Raw genomic sequence first — 14,139 nt, forward strand, 5'->3', positions numbered from 1 at the left:
CCTGGCTCTTGTGTGTGCCAAGGTAACCATAAGGAGTGGGCTACTGAGCCATTCTGATCCAGATCCTGGCTATGGATCACAAGAAACAGGCATTGGAGAAGAGGAATATGGACTCTGAACTTGAGCATAGGAAGGAGATGGCTACAAGGCAAGAAAGAGAAATGGCAGCTGGTGGAGGCATAGTCTACATACCGAGGTCTCTCCTGGGGAGACTCTGTCGGGGCAGATGAAGGCTCTAGGATTCCCAGAAGTGGAAGAACACAGATGCATGAGAGTGACCAACAGACCAAAGGGAGGTTCTTCAGGCAATTGAGCCTTTGCATGTCCAGCCTATCTTTTCTCTTCCAAACCCATTTCCTCTGGGGTTCCCTTCTCTAGTGAATGGCACTAACTCTTGCCCCTGTGAGAACTGCCTTTCATCCATGGGTCCCATATCATACATGCTCTCAGTGACCAAGTCCTATGAAACTATCTCATCAATGTCACTTTAATGCCTCTGTTTTCATGGACCCTTATCCCCATCACGCAACTCCATCATCCACTCCTGTGACCACTAGCTCTCACTGGTTAAGTCAGTTCTTTTGTCTTTATTCTTTCTCCATCCCAACCCTTGCTATACACTGGAGTCAGAGTGATATTGCTGAACTGCAAATCTGACACGGCACTTGTATGATGCTGGAAGTCCTTTAGTAAACTTCCCATTCATTTGAAATCCAAACTCTTCAACATGTCTTGCAAAGTTGTTTCTGATCTGGCCTCATTTACTTCTCATCTATGTTTCATCCACCATAACTCAGTGTCAATACCGCTTCCTCAAGGATGTCTTTCTGGATCCCTGCCTCCAGGTTTTGTACTCACCATACATGCCGTATGGTGAGCACTGTTCTTTCCCATCACAGTATTTAGTGGACTCTATGTACAGATAAGTTGGTCACCTGTTTCCCTCTCTGCATTGTCCATGCCACAGAAAAAGACAGCATGTTGTGATAACCATTCATATCCCAAGCACTGTCACAGGGCCTCATAAATCATAGGAGCTTAATGAATATCTGTTGGCTGAGTGAATGACAAGGAAATGATAATAGAGAAACAGGCTATGGACGCATTTGATTGCTAAAGATGTGATAGGTGTAATCATGAAATATCAACATGAAGAATCATACAAGCATTGGATTGAATCTTAGGTATGCATGCCTGCTCAGTCTCTTCAGTCGTATCCGACTTCTTGTGACTCTATGAACTGTAGCCCACCAGGCTCCTCTGTCCATGGGATTCTTCAGGCAAGAATAGTGGAGTGGGTTGCCATGCCCTCCTCCAGGGGATCTTCCTGACCCAGGGATCACATTTCCTGTGGCTCCTGCATTGCAAATGGATTCTTTACCGCTGAGCCACTGGGGAAGCCCCAATCTTAGGTACAGCATCAGTCAAATTACTTGACTTCCTTGAATCTTATCTTAGAAAAGTCGGGCTGATAATAGTACTTCCCCTCCGATGATTACTATGAAGGTAAAATGGGATGATGCCTGAAAACACTTGGAATAGGGAATATAACATAGGAAATAACAGCATCCTATAATTATAGAGAAAACATTTAGAAACCATGTGAAAGTTATTAAAAATAAATATGTTCCACATGGAAACTTACATTACCATATGTAAAACAGATAGCCAATGGGAATTTGCTGTATGGCTCAGGAAACCCAAACAGGGGCTCTGTATCAGCCTAGAGACGTAGGATGGGGAGGAACATGGGAGGGAGATTCAAAAGGGAGGGGATCTATGCATACCTATGGCTGATTCATGTTGAGGTTTGACAGAAAACAACAAAATTCTGTAAAGCAATTATCTTTCAATAAAAAAAATGCTTCATATTTGTGTTTTTCACACATTTAAGATCACTAAATAAGGAAAAATAAAATGTTAATTCTGAATGTGAGGCTAGTTACATGTGACTGAAAGAAAGCTAGTTTTCATAATGATGTGCCCAGCACTGTGGCAGGTCTTGGGGACTCAATGGCAAGCTATAAAGATGCGGTTCCTGCCTCAGGGGCTAACAGTCTGGTGGGGATACAGACCTGCCTCATGACGGCACAGATAATCAAAAATCATGACTTACTGTGACAGACAGGGTGCCAGGCACAAACTAGATTACTATATGGTCATGAAGAGGCAACTGGAACAAGATAAGGTAGAGGAGCACTATAGCTGCAATAATGATTCTGGTCTGGATGCTGAGACATGGGTTTTAAACAGCACAGTGACATGATCAGTAATGCAGCTTAAAAATATCATTTCTGACAATGAGGAAAGAAGGGAATGAAGATGGACAGGCATGCATGTGGAAGTCGCTAGAACCTACTGTTTTATCCAAGTAAGGCACTCTGGCATTTTTGCACAGGGGGTGGCAGTCCACAGAAAGACTGTAATCATGCTTGTTATCTGTACTTATTTTCTAGGAGTAGCAGAGTGGAAAGGATACAGATTTTGCCATCACAAAGACAGGTTTTACTCCTGGCTCCACGAACAACTGTAAAACTGTGAGCAAGTTATTTCACCTCAATACATTTTATTGGGCTTTACATAGGTGGTGCTAGTGGTAAAGAACCCACCTGCCAATGCAGGAGATGCAAGAGATGTGGGTTTGATCCCTGGATTGGGAAGATCCCCTGGAGAAGGGCATAGCAACTCACTCCAGTATTCTTGCCTGGAGAATCCCATGGACAGAGGAGACTAGCAGGCTACAGTCCTTAGGGTAGCAAAGAGTCAGACACAACTGAAGAGATTTAGCATGCACACATACATTTTATTATTCCTTTTTTAGAAATGAGGAAACTAATACCACTCAGAGGGAGTTGTGGTGAGGATAAAAGAGAAAAGGTATACAAACGGCTGACCACAGGGCTTGGCACATAATAGATACTTAACAAATGATAACTATTAGTGTTAAACAACTTCTGATCTGCAGCTGTAATATCCTATTATTAATTTAGAAAATTTCCTAAAGTTCCTAAAAAAACCTAAGTTTTAGCCCAGTACTCCAAAATCAGTAAACTAATTAACAGATAATTTTTGGCATACATTATGTAGGTGATGGCTTCCCTCGTGGCTCAGCGGAAAAGAATCTGCCTATGATGCAGGAGACATGGGTTTGATCTCTGGGTCAGAAAGATGCCCTGGTGAAGGAAATGGCAACGCACTCCAGTATTCTTGCCTGGAGAATTCCATGGACAGAGGAGCCTAGGGACCTACAGTCCATGAGGTTGCAAGAGTCAGACACCACTTAGCAACTAAACCACCATCACCATGTAGGTGACATAAAAGAAGCACAAACCACACAGCTCATCCACAAAAGCAGGCAGCTTTTCAGTTTGGTTGTCATATATTCTGAGTTAGTGGAGTTTGAATTGATTTCACTATAATTAGAGACCTTGTGAGGTCTCTTTCATACATAAAGGCCTTCTTCATACAGGTTTTTTGGAAACTTATCGGTAACTACTTTAAGAGGTTCGGATCACAGTGCAGAGTCGTACAGGTCCCTGGGCAGTTGGCTGGGTTTCTGTCAGACTTTTATACCGGCTATCTATTACACCTTGAGCAAGTCACTTAATGTCCTTAAGCTTCAATTTCCTTATCTGTAAAATGTGGGTCATTGTGGGAAACAAATAAGATAACCCATGTAAAGCACTTCACATAGTGCTTAGTGCATAATAAGCATTCAATATCTGTTAATTATTATTGAAAAAAAGATAAGTATCACAAGCCTTTTGCTTAATTAAATAAGAACATTAAGAAATGTGCTAAGTTGACAGTCATTAGGAAGTTAGTAAGAGGCTCTGTTTCAAAGGTCTTCTTGTGCTCCTGCTCAGCCGCTCAGTCATGTTTGACTCTCTTTGACTGCATGGACTGTAGCCCTCCAGGCTCCTCTGTCCATGGGATTTCCCAGGCAAGAATACTGGAGTCGGTTGCCATGCCCTCCTCCAGGGGATCTTCCCGACCCAGGGATCAAACCTGTGTCTCCAGCGCCTCCTGCATTGGCAGGCAGATTCTTTAGCACTGAGCCACCTGGGAAGCCCCTTTAAAGGTCTGCAGTTGTATAAATATGCTACTTATGGTTGAGCTATCAAATCATTTTAGAAAATGAGGAATTTATTTAAGTCATGCAGTGATGACTATACGACACTAGATGGCACTGTGCACACTTTATTAAATACCCATCAAGCGTCAACTGTCCATCACAGAGCACCTGCTATTACACAAGTGATTAGAAGTGGGGTTTCCTCATCTATATAACTGTGTACATTTTATGCTAACATCCTAGATAAGGCATCAGTTTGCAAAGTGAAATTATTTATTTAACATTAACCATGTCAAGAATAAACAAAATGTATTCTTAAAAGGAGTATTTAGTACTTCACAGAATCTTAAAAATAATATATGTTAATCTCATACATTTATATTAAATCCTCACATTTTGTCTTTATAAATAAATGGAAAGTTTCAATTTTGCTGCTTAGTCGCTGAGTCGTGTCCAACTCTTTGTGACCCCATGGACTGTAGCCCTCCCAGGCTCCTCTGTCCATGAAATTCTATAGGCAAGAATACTAGAGTGGATTGCCATTTCCTTCTGCAGTAGATCTTCTCAACTTAGGGATTGAACCTGGGTCTAGACAGAAATAACCGATGTCATAAAGTTGATTAGCATAAAGAGAATCATATAAACAGGGTAAAATATGAGAGGGTACATCAAGGATAGGAAAATCAAGAGACAGCTCATGAAATAAACCTCAAAATTCCCAAGCTCAGATTCTACCACTTACTGATTCCAAAACTTAGGAGGATGGGAAAAGATTTTGATAAAGCTCTCCGGGTGATTCTGACGATCACTGACTGATAAACCTTTAGAAGGCTCTCAAAGGCCTTGCAGCAAGGGAAGGTCAATAACCATCATTTCCTAGTGACACCTCAGTCAGTTTGGAGTGGTGGTTCTGACGGGGCCTGCACACTGGACTCACCTACAAATCTGTAAAATAGCTCCCGGGTGATGCGGACCCAGGAGTTGCAAGACACTAGGCTGGTTAGAAATGCAGACCCTCAGGTCCCCACTTCAGGACTAGAGAATCAGAATCTGCATTGTGACAACCTCCCCAAGCAGTTTTTATTCATGTTAAAGGAGGAGAAGTTGGCTCTCAGTCTCTACTTCTCAGTCTTTTGGCATCAAGAAAGCCTCCTAAGTTCTAATGGGTGTGAGGTATGTTACAAGAAGCTGGAAACTATCAATTAGTTCATGCAGCTTAAGAATGATTTCTATAATTATGTCTGTGAACAGAAAGAGAACAAAGAACGTCTGCTACTCATCATCCGGTTTTACGAGGATTAAGTCGCAACCCGTTGGAATCAGCCACTGACAATACGCCCTGCAGCATCAAATACAAGATAAGGCATTCTGTGTTTTGGGTAAGTGGGCACCTAGGTAGTCAAGATGCGTATCTCAGCAAGAATTTCAATGACCCAAGATGCTTGCACCTTCCCATCCACAGAAAAACACTGAAATCATTAACTTGAGATATCTGTTTCATGTGACTAACGGTAATCTTTTCCCAGGTGTATGCTTGACATCATGTATTTTTCAGCAAAAAATTCACATATATATGAATAATATGTAATACACAATACATGAATTAATATATATTCATATGGGTTTCCCCAGTGGCTCAGCAGTAAAGAATTCACCTGTAATCCAAGAGACTCGGAGACTAGGGCTTGATCCCTGGATGGGGAAGAACCCCTGGAGGAGGAACTGGCAAACCACTCCAGTAGTCTCACCCAGAAAATCCCATGGACAGAGGAGCCTAGTGGGCTATAGTCCATGAAGTTGCAAAAGAGTCAGACACGACTGAGTGACTAAGTAACAACAAAATATTTAATATATGGTTATGTGGATATATAATACATATCCATACTATATTTTTGGAGCAATTCCTCAGACCTGTGTCCTGGACTATAGTCCTCAGTTAAAACCCTGAATAAAATTTACACTCACAACTTTTATATTGTGTGTTTTCCTTTAAGTTCATGCACTGTTTTAGAAAGGTTAGAGATTTATATCTACAAGAAGGTCACTCATTGCATTATGCTGTGCTTTCTTAATTAGGAGAAAAGGAAATTGCAGGCTGGGAATTGAATATAATCTGTTGATATGCCATTGGGAGCATACATATATCCTCCAGTGTATAGACAGTGTGTGTGTATATGTGTGCACACCAATACACATGCTCTCTCAACCCCCAAGCACCCTTGCCACCGATACTTAAAGTGATGGTGACTGTTATCTGAGGCTTTGTTATGACTTGTTTTTCCACCTTTGAGACATGCAGGTGAAAACAGGGAGGGTTCCACTGTTAATTTACTCATACAATCCCACTGCAAAAGAGATCGGTTGTCTGCTGAAAATTCATCCAACTCTCCCCTCCCTGGACCTAAATTTCCTGACCTTCAGGAAAATTCCCAGCATGAATTTCCCCTTGTAATCACACTCTCACAATTATGAGCACCAAGTTCAGGTGGTATTTCTGCCTAGTTTATATTGTGGGTTTGGAGTGCCAAATTGTGTTCATTCATACAGCAGATCCTGAGAATATGCTTGTAGAAAAGCTAATTATGCAGATTCATTCTTTTAGTTGTCCAATAAATTCTGATTCCCTTAGCACTGAAACACGCACACACATGAGTTTGCATCGTCTTTTTCCTCTGTAGCTATCAAATGGCATGTTGCATTCAGGGTTTGAAATGCCAAGTAGACTTTAAGTAAAAATGCTTTTAAGGAGTTTCGTGTGTGAGTGAGGCTGCCAGAGCGGTGGGGTGTGAGGAGGTGAGGAAAGAAACATATCCCCTTGCAAGTGCCAGGAATGACTTCAGGGTCTTCTTCAAACTCAGGCCCCCAAGCCACTGATGAGCCTTCTTCCTTAGCCTTCTACTGCAGAGAATAAAACTTCATTCATACATTCATACATTATTTATTCAGCCCTTATTATGTGGCAGCTCTGTTCTGTGTTCTAGAATTAGGGTGAACAAGACAGGCAAGTCCTTGATCATATAGAACTTGTAGGTAGTATAAAACAACATCTATTTTTTTCTTATAATGAAAAAAAATGGGACCTAGTAGATTTGGACTCAAGTCATTCTTCATTTGTACAATAAGAATAATAATATTCACCTTTCTTACCTTGTAAGTCCTGAGAATAACAAAGACGGGAAACAGTAAAAATGTAAAGCACTATATATCTATATATAGGCATTACTCTTATTTTTGAGAGAAAAGAGGCATTAAGATTTGCAGTCACATTCAGATGGAATTATAAAAATCCTCTCCAAATTCTTTCAATTCTTTGCTCCACTCTGTCAGTTATAAAGTTATTTATCCCTTAATACAAACATTTTCCCCACTATAATTTCATGTTTGTTTTCCTCTTAACTGATATGATGTTATAAAAACCCATGGGAGACTGTATCACAGTGATGACTAGTTTAGTTCACTTTCAGATCAAATATTTACATTGAAATTAAGAGAGCATCAGCTCATGAGAAAAAATTTCAATGTATCACTATGTACCATACATCTATTGTATGTGCCGGCATTGACATATGGAGAAAGACTGCCATATGCTTATACAAACAGAGTTGGAAAACAAAGCAAGAAATGAGAATCCATAGAGAAGACTCTTGAGAGTTCATTGGACTGTAAGGAGATCAAACCAGTCAATCCTAAAGGAAAACAACCCCGAATACTCATTGCAAGGACTGTTGCTGAAGCTGAAACTCCAATACTTTGGCCACCTGATGCGAAAAGCCAACAGACTGGAAAAGACCCTGGTGCTGTGAAATATTGAAGGCAAAAAGAGAAGGGGTGACAGAGGATGAGATGTTAGGATGGCATCACTGACTCAACGGACATGAATTTGAGCAAAGCCCGAGAGATAGTGGAGGACAGAGGAGGCTGGTGTGCTACTGTCTACGGAGTTGCAAAGAGTCAGATGTGATTTAGTGACTGAAGAACAACAACAGTATTTTTAAAAGAAGTTAGACCCAACTGGAAACTTTAAAGATTCTACAACACATCACATGTTTAATGTGACTGGTGATTTAACACAATGAGACTCTGGCCATAAAAGAGCTTGTAATTCCCATGGGAGAGACACATTCAGAAGGCCTAACTGAAGCTCCATAAGAGACACTATGTTATCAAAAGTCTATATTCATAGAGCAGATTAAAAAAAAAACACTACTAGAAGTCAACATACTGGGATGCTACTGTGGACTGGAGACTTTGGAAAAGTTTTAGAGGAGGAGGAAGTAGGGCTCAAGCTGGTTTCTAAATCACAGCAGTATATGAATACATGGAGATGAGGTTGTGGGGAAGAGGGGGACATACCCCAGGAAGAAAATCAGCAAGGGACCAGTGGCAGAGAGCACTGAGTGAACTGATGTAACTGGATCTTGTGTTGACCTGACTGGGTCAGCGGAGTTTGTGCTGGGGTTTACTGGAAAGCAGGGTCTATTCCTTTGTAACATTTTCTCTTGCCCAGTGTATAAGACTTCTCTAATTTTTAGTTAGTAAATGGAGAGACTGAGAATGTATCCTGCAAAGTTTAATGCTGAGTCATTTTCCAACTACCATGTCAACTAATTCAGATCCCTAGCTATAGCCAACCAGTACAGCAGCGAAAACCAGAGGTGATCTTTAGACCCAGTGAGTGGGTCTCAAGTGTGTTCTTTGATTCCACAGGCCTGGAGCATGGCCAGGGCACCTACACCCATGTTTAAGCAGCTCCTAAGGTTATTTTGAAAGTCAAGGAAGCTTGAGAACCACTGCCATGGAGCAAGAGTTAAAGGATGGAGTTAGATGAGAGACGGAAAGAAGAGGAAATTGATGCTTATTTGAGTCAGATGAATTCATTTTAAAGTATCATGGGAATCCCAGGAACACTAAGGTGGAGAAAGCCATGTGCAAATCAGCCAGTTAACATTTTTCAAGTAAATAATTTATTTGTATGCCTTTATTTAGGTCTTTGATAATGACAGACAGTGTTTAAAAAGTTGTTAGGGAGGAACTCAGCTAAGTAGTATGCTTTGCCAAGGTCAACAAATATGTTTTGATGTGATTACATTGAACATATTAACCATCACTCACATTACTCAAACACTGAGTTCAGAAAGAAAATGTTAGTAAAAGACAATTTTCAGACTTGATCTCCATTAGTGAGCCATGAGCTACATATCTTTCTAAAATATGAATCTAAACAATACCTGAGTAGCTCACCAAATATTTTATGCTTCCAAACTCAACCCCTTCCTGGCTCCCAACACATGCTTTTATCACCAAGATCATTCTCTTTGTTAAGGATCCTTGGGGAGAACCATTATTTCTTACAAACATAACATTTTAATTTCATTTTAATTTCCTGATGCAGATGACACCACCCTTATGGCAGAAAGTGAAGAGGAACTAAAAAGCCTCTTGATGAAAGTGAAAGAGGAGAGTGAAAAAGTTGGCTTAAAGCTCAACATTCAGAAAACAAAGATCATGGCATCTGGTCCCATCACTTCATGGGAAATAGATGGGGAAACAGTGGAAACAGTGTCAGACTTTATTTTTCTGGGCTCCAAAATCACTGCAGATGGTGACTGCAGCCATGAAATTAAAGGACGCTTACTCCTTGAAAGGAAAGTTATGACCAACCTAGATAGCATATTGAAAAGCAGAGACATTACTTTGCCAACAAAGGTCCGTCTAGTCAAGGCTATGGTTTTTCCTGTGGTCATGTATGGATGTGAGAGTTGGACTGTGAAGAAGGCTGAGCGCCGAAGAATTGATGCTTTTGAACTGTGGTGTTGGAGAAGACTCTTGAGAGTCCCTTGGACTGCAAGGAGATCCAACCAGTCCATTCTGAAGGAGATCAGCCCTGGGATTTCTTTGGAAGGAATGATGTTAAAGCTGAAACTACAGTACTTTGGCCACCTCATGTGAAGAGTTGACTCATTGGAAAAGACTCTGATGCTGGGAGGGATTGGGGGCAGGAGGAGAAGGGGACGACAGAGGATGAGATGGCTGGATGGCATTACTGACTCAATGGACATGAGTCTGAGTGAACTCTGGGAGTTGGTGATGGACAGGGAGGCCTGGCGTGCTGTGATTCATGGGGTCGCAAAGAGTTGGACACGACTGAGCAGCTGATCTGATCTGATCTGAAGGTGGATGATATAACAGAGCAGTAGGGAAAGGCCCACAATATATTTTTGGTATAAAATAAATTATCTATTAGGAAAAAGTATTCAGTTTTCCTTAAATTGTGTTTGTAGACTTGCAGCATTATTTAAAATGAGGTATAATAATCATTGGCCTAATAGATGTCATACTGTAAATTAAATTTAACTAAGTTCATTTGAACAGGCATTTATTAAGCCTATTATTTTTCAAAGTATTGTACCAAGGATTGTAAAAATAATGAGGAGGTAAATGAAAAGAAGGATCTGAACAATAACTAATTTCCCACTGCAAGCATTAACTTTGCTCAGAATATATTTAATAATCTTAGAAGTGAGAGAACCAAGTACCTTCTCTCCCCTCAGGGTAGTCATTTTAGATTTCACTAGATAACTCTGCATAGGTTTCTTCAATGGGCCCTTACTTTATATCCTACATTCTACTGCTGTATTTTGGGCTTTTATTGCCTTCTACTTAGATTATTACAGCATGCCTTCTCACTTGTCTCACTCCAGTCTCTGCCCTTTTCCACCTGTCCTAAGAAATGTCATAAGGCTCAGTTCTGCTCATGCCACCCTCTGTTGTCTAGTGGGTAAACTCAAGCTTCTAAGCGTGAAAAGCAAAGTTCAGACCTGAGTCTTGTCATCTTTGTCCTCAGCTCCCACTAGTCTCTAGCTTCTTCCAAGAGTCCTGTGCTTCAGCCATATGGAATGCCCCACAGTTCTGGAATGTGGCCCCGGCTTCCTCGTATGAGCCTTTACTCAGCCCTCTCCCTTCATCGGGCATAGTCTTCAGTCTGCTATCTTTCAAGATGTCATGCACTTATGTGCCCCGAGGAAACCCCTTCTGATACCTTCAGGTGGAATTACTCTCTCCCTTTTTGCTCCCAGACACATTCACAATCTATTAGAACATTTATGACACTCTGCAGTCATTAATGGACAGTTATTCCTGACACTTTTTATTTTTTTATTTTTTTTCAGAGCAAAGAAAGATTTATTGCAGGGTTATGCAAGGAGAGAAGGTGGCTTGTGCTCAAAACCCCCAAACTTCCTGATGGTTTTGATAGGGATGAGCCCTTGATTGGACTTTAAGGGAGAGGAGAGACTCGGAAATGATGAAGTAAATTTTATGGTTAGGGTCATGGGAGGAAAGGGTCCTTGGGTTTCATCAGATTCTCCCAAAGACTGTTGTTATCATGTAGTCACTAAGTCATGTCTGACTCTTTTGCAACACCATGGACTGTAGCCCATCAGACTCTTCTATCCATGGGATTTCCCAGGTAAGAATACTGGAGTGGGTTGCTGTTTCCTTGTCCAAAGGATCTTCCTGACCCAGGGATCGAACCCATATCTCTTGCTTGAAGGTGGATTCTTTACCACTGAGGCACCTGGGAAGCCCATATTTAGTAAGAAGAGATATTACTTCGCTGAGAAAGGTCCGTCTAGTCAAAGCTATGGCTTCCAGTAGTTATGTATGGATGTGAGAGGTGGACCACAAAGAAAGCTGAGTGCCAAAGAATTGATGCTTTTGAATTGTGGTGTTGGAGAAGACTCTTGAGAGTCCCTTGGACTGGAAGGAGATCAAGCCAGTCAATCCTAAAGGAAATCAGTCCTGAATATTCACAGGAAGGGATGATGCTGAAGCTGAAGCTCCAATACTTTGGCTACCTGATGCAAAGAAATGACTCACTGGAAAATACCCTGATGCTGGGAAAGATTGAAGGCAGGAGGAGAAGAGGCCGACAGAGGATAAGCTGGTTGGATGGTACCACTGACTCGATGGATGTGAGTTTGAGCAAGCTCTGAAAGTTGGTGAAGGACAGGGAAGCCTGGCATGCTATAGTCCACATGGTCGCAAAGAGTTGGACATGATTGAGCGACTGAACTGACCCATTAAAAAAGTGCATTAATGTAAGAATATATTTCAAAATATTTACAGCGTTCATCACTGGGGAGTGAGATTTCAGGTATTTACTTTCTTCACAATTTTCTGAATTTTTGTGAGTACATGTGTATACAGTGAACATTTGTTACAATTAAGTGGTATACACTTTTATAATCAGGTAAAATATTTACTTTAAGCAATTTACAATTTTATAGCATCAGAAACAAGAAAGCCTCTAAATTACATGGACATTTTGACAATGGCTAATGTGCACATAGCAAAGATACACAGGGAGGGAGAAAAGCTGAGGAATCATAGCACTAAACTATAAGCAACTGGACGACATGGACAACTATTTCTTGGTTATCTTTGTAAGGAGATCAAACCAGTCAATCCTAAGGAAATCAACCTTGAATATCCACTGGAAGGACTGATGCTGAAGCTAAAGCTCCAATACTTTGGCCACCTGATGCAAAGAGCTGACTCATTAGAAAAGACCCTGGTGCTGGGAAAGATTGAAGGCAGGAGGAGAAGGGGCCAAGAGAGGATAAGCTGGTTGGATGGCATCACCGACTCAATGGACATGAATTTGAGCAAGCTCTGGGAGATGGTGAAGGACAGAGAAGACTGGCGTGCTGCAGTCCATGAGGTCACAGAATCAGACATGACTGAGAGACTGAACAACAATTTGCATAATACCTTGTAAAAGCCTGGTTGATGATGCTTGGTGAGTGGAATAGGGTAGAACACCTCCTGTTTGCCAGATGCTACATATAATCCTGAGAAGTTCTCCCTTTATTTCAATATTCAAAGAAAGCTCAGTGAGATTCCTTAAGCATGGTTTTCACAGTACATTTATTACTCTTTATATTCTATGACTTGAGCAGGTGGCCAGAATACTAGATGCCAGAAGCCACATTTCCAGAGAAAGAGCATCCATGGGGCTGGTAAGCCTGAGGAGCTGCCTTCTACTTTTCCCTGATGGCTGTTGCTCTCAGCGATCCTGCATCACCTGCTTATTCTGCCAAGATGAAGGCTAATAGACAAAGCAGACCGGGACGTGGAGGACTGGGGAAGCAGAAATTAGTTGGGGACCACTGCTTTTTTTTTTTTGCACTCTGTCCTGTTTAAATATATAATTAATTGTCTTTGTACAATGAGAGTCAGTAATGGAGTGGGAGGCAGAAAATGCACTTCATTCACCCATTTAGAACTGGAGAAGGAAAAGGCAATCCTCTCTAGTATTCTTGCCTGGAGAATTCCATGGATAGAGGAGACAATCCATGAGATCGTACAGAATCAGAAACAACTGAGTGACACACACAGCCCCACACACATCCATTTAAAAAATAGCTCTAACCCAATTTCCTAGTGCATGACCAGTTATTTGGAAGATGGGTTAGGAGGGCTTCTCATCTAGGGTGAGGAGAGCTCTGGATAGCTCATCAGCAGTACAGATTACTTATAGGTGTCCTGAGTTAGGTCAAGAAATGAGAAGGTTCTTTTTTGTTGTTGTTAAAAAAGAAAAATCTTTAAAAATCAATGGAAAATATGGATGAGAAAAGCTGTAAAGCAGAGAGCCAAGGTACAAGTGATGTTTTACGCTACTCTTTTGTGTCTTTTCAAAATATTGGCTCAATTTCTTTTTCTCTAGCCCCCTGCGGGAATGACCATCACGACACAGACTTTGACCAGCTTGGTGCAGCTGCAACCAGGCAGCACTTTGCCTTAGGCTCCGAAGTTCCCGGAGAAGGCAATGGCAACCCATTCCAGTACTCTTGCCTGGAAAATCCCATGGACGGAGGAGCCATGGGGTCTCGAAGTCCATGGGGTCTCGAAGAGTCAGACACGACTGAGCGACTTCGCTTTCACTTTTCAGTTTCAAGCATTGGAGAAGGAAACGGCAACCCACTCCAGTGTTCTTGCCTGGAGAATCCCAGGGACGGGGGAGCCCAGTCTATGGGGTGGCACAGAGTCGGACACGACTGAAG

General features: G+C 41.5%; 1 protein-coding gene and 1 long non-coding RNA gene across 14 annotated transcripts in view; one reads left to right on the forward strand and one right to left on the reverse strand.

The window, feature by feature from the left end:
* LOC104995779 overlaps positions 1-13,925 on the forward strand; it is a 37,041-nt gene extending 23,116 nt beyond the window's left edge. For 2 of the 3 annotated variants that reach the window (XR_826092.1, XR_826091.1), the window contains 2 exons: positions 2,457-2,537; positions 5,327-5,699. This is a non-coding gene — a long non-coding RNA (uncharacterized LOC104995779). Of the gene's footprint in view, positions 1-2,456; positions 2,538-5,326; positions 5,700-13,035 lie in introns of those variants that run through there. The other variant, XR_826093.1, reaches the window with a different exon arrangement.
* The window catches only part of DTNA (dystrobrevin, alpha), a 322,724-nt gene that overhangs the window by 126,161 nt on the left and 182,424 nt on the right, over positions 1-14,139 (reverse strand). The gene's annotated exons all lie outside the window — the stretch shown is intronic.

Source organism: Bison bison, unplaced genomic scaffold (assembly GCF_000754665.1).
Source record: "Bison bison bison isolate TAMUID 2011002044 unplaced genomic scaffold, Bison_UMD1.0 scf7180017864286, whole genome shotgun sequence".
NCBI classification, from domain to species: Eukaryota; Metazoa; Chordata; class Mammalia; order Artiodactyla; family Bovidae; genus Bison; species Bison bison.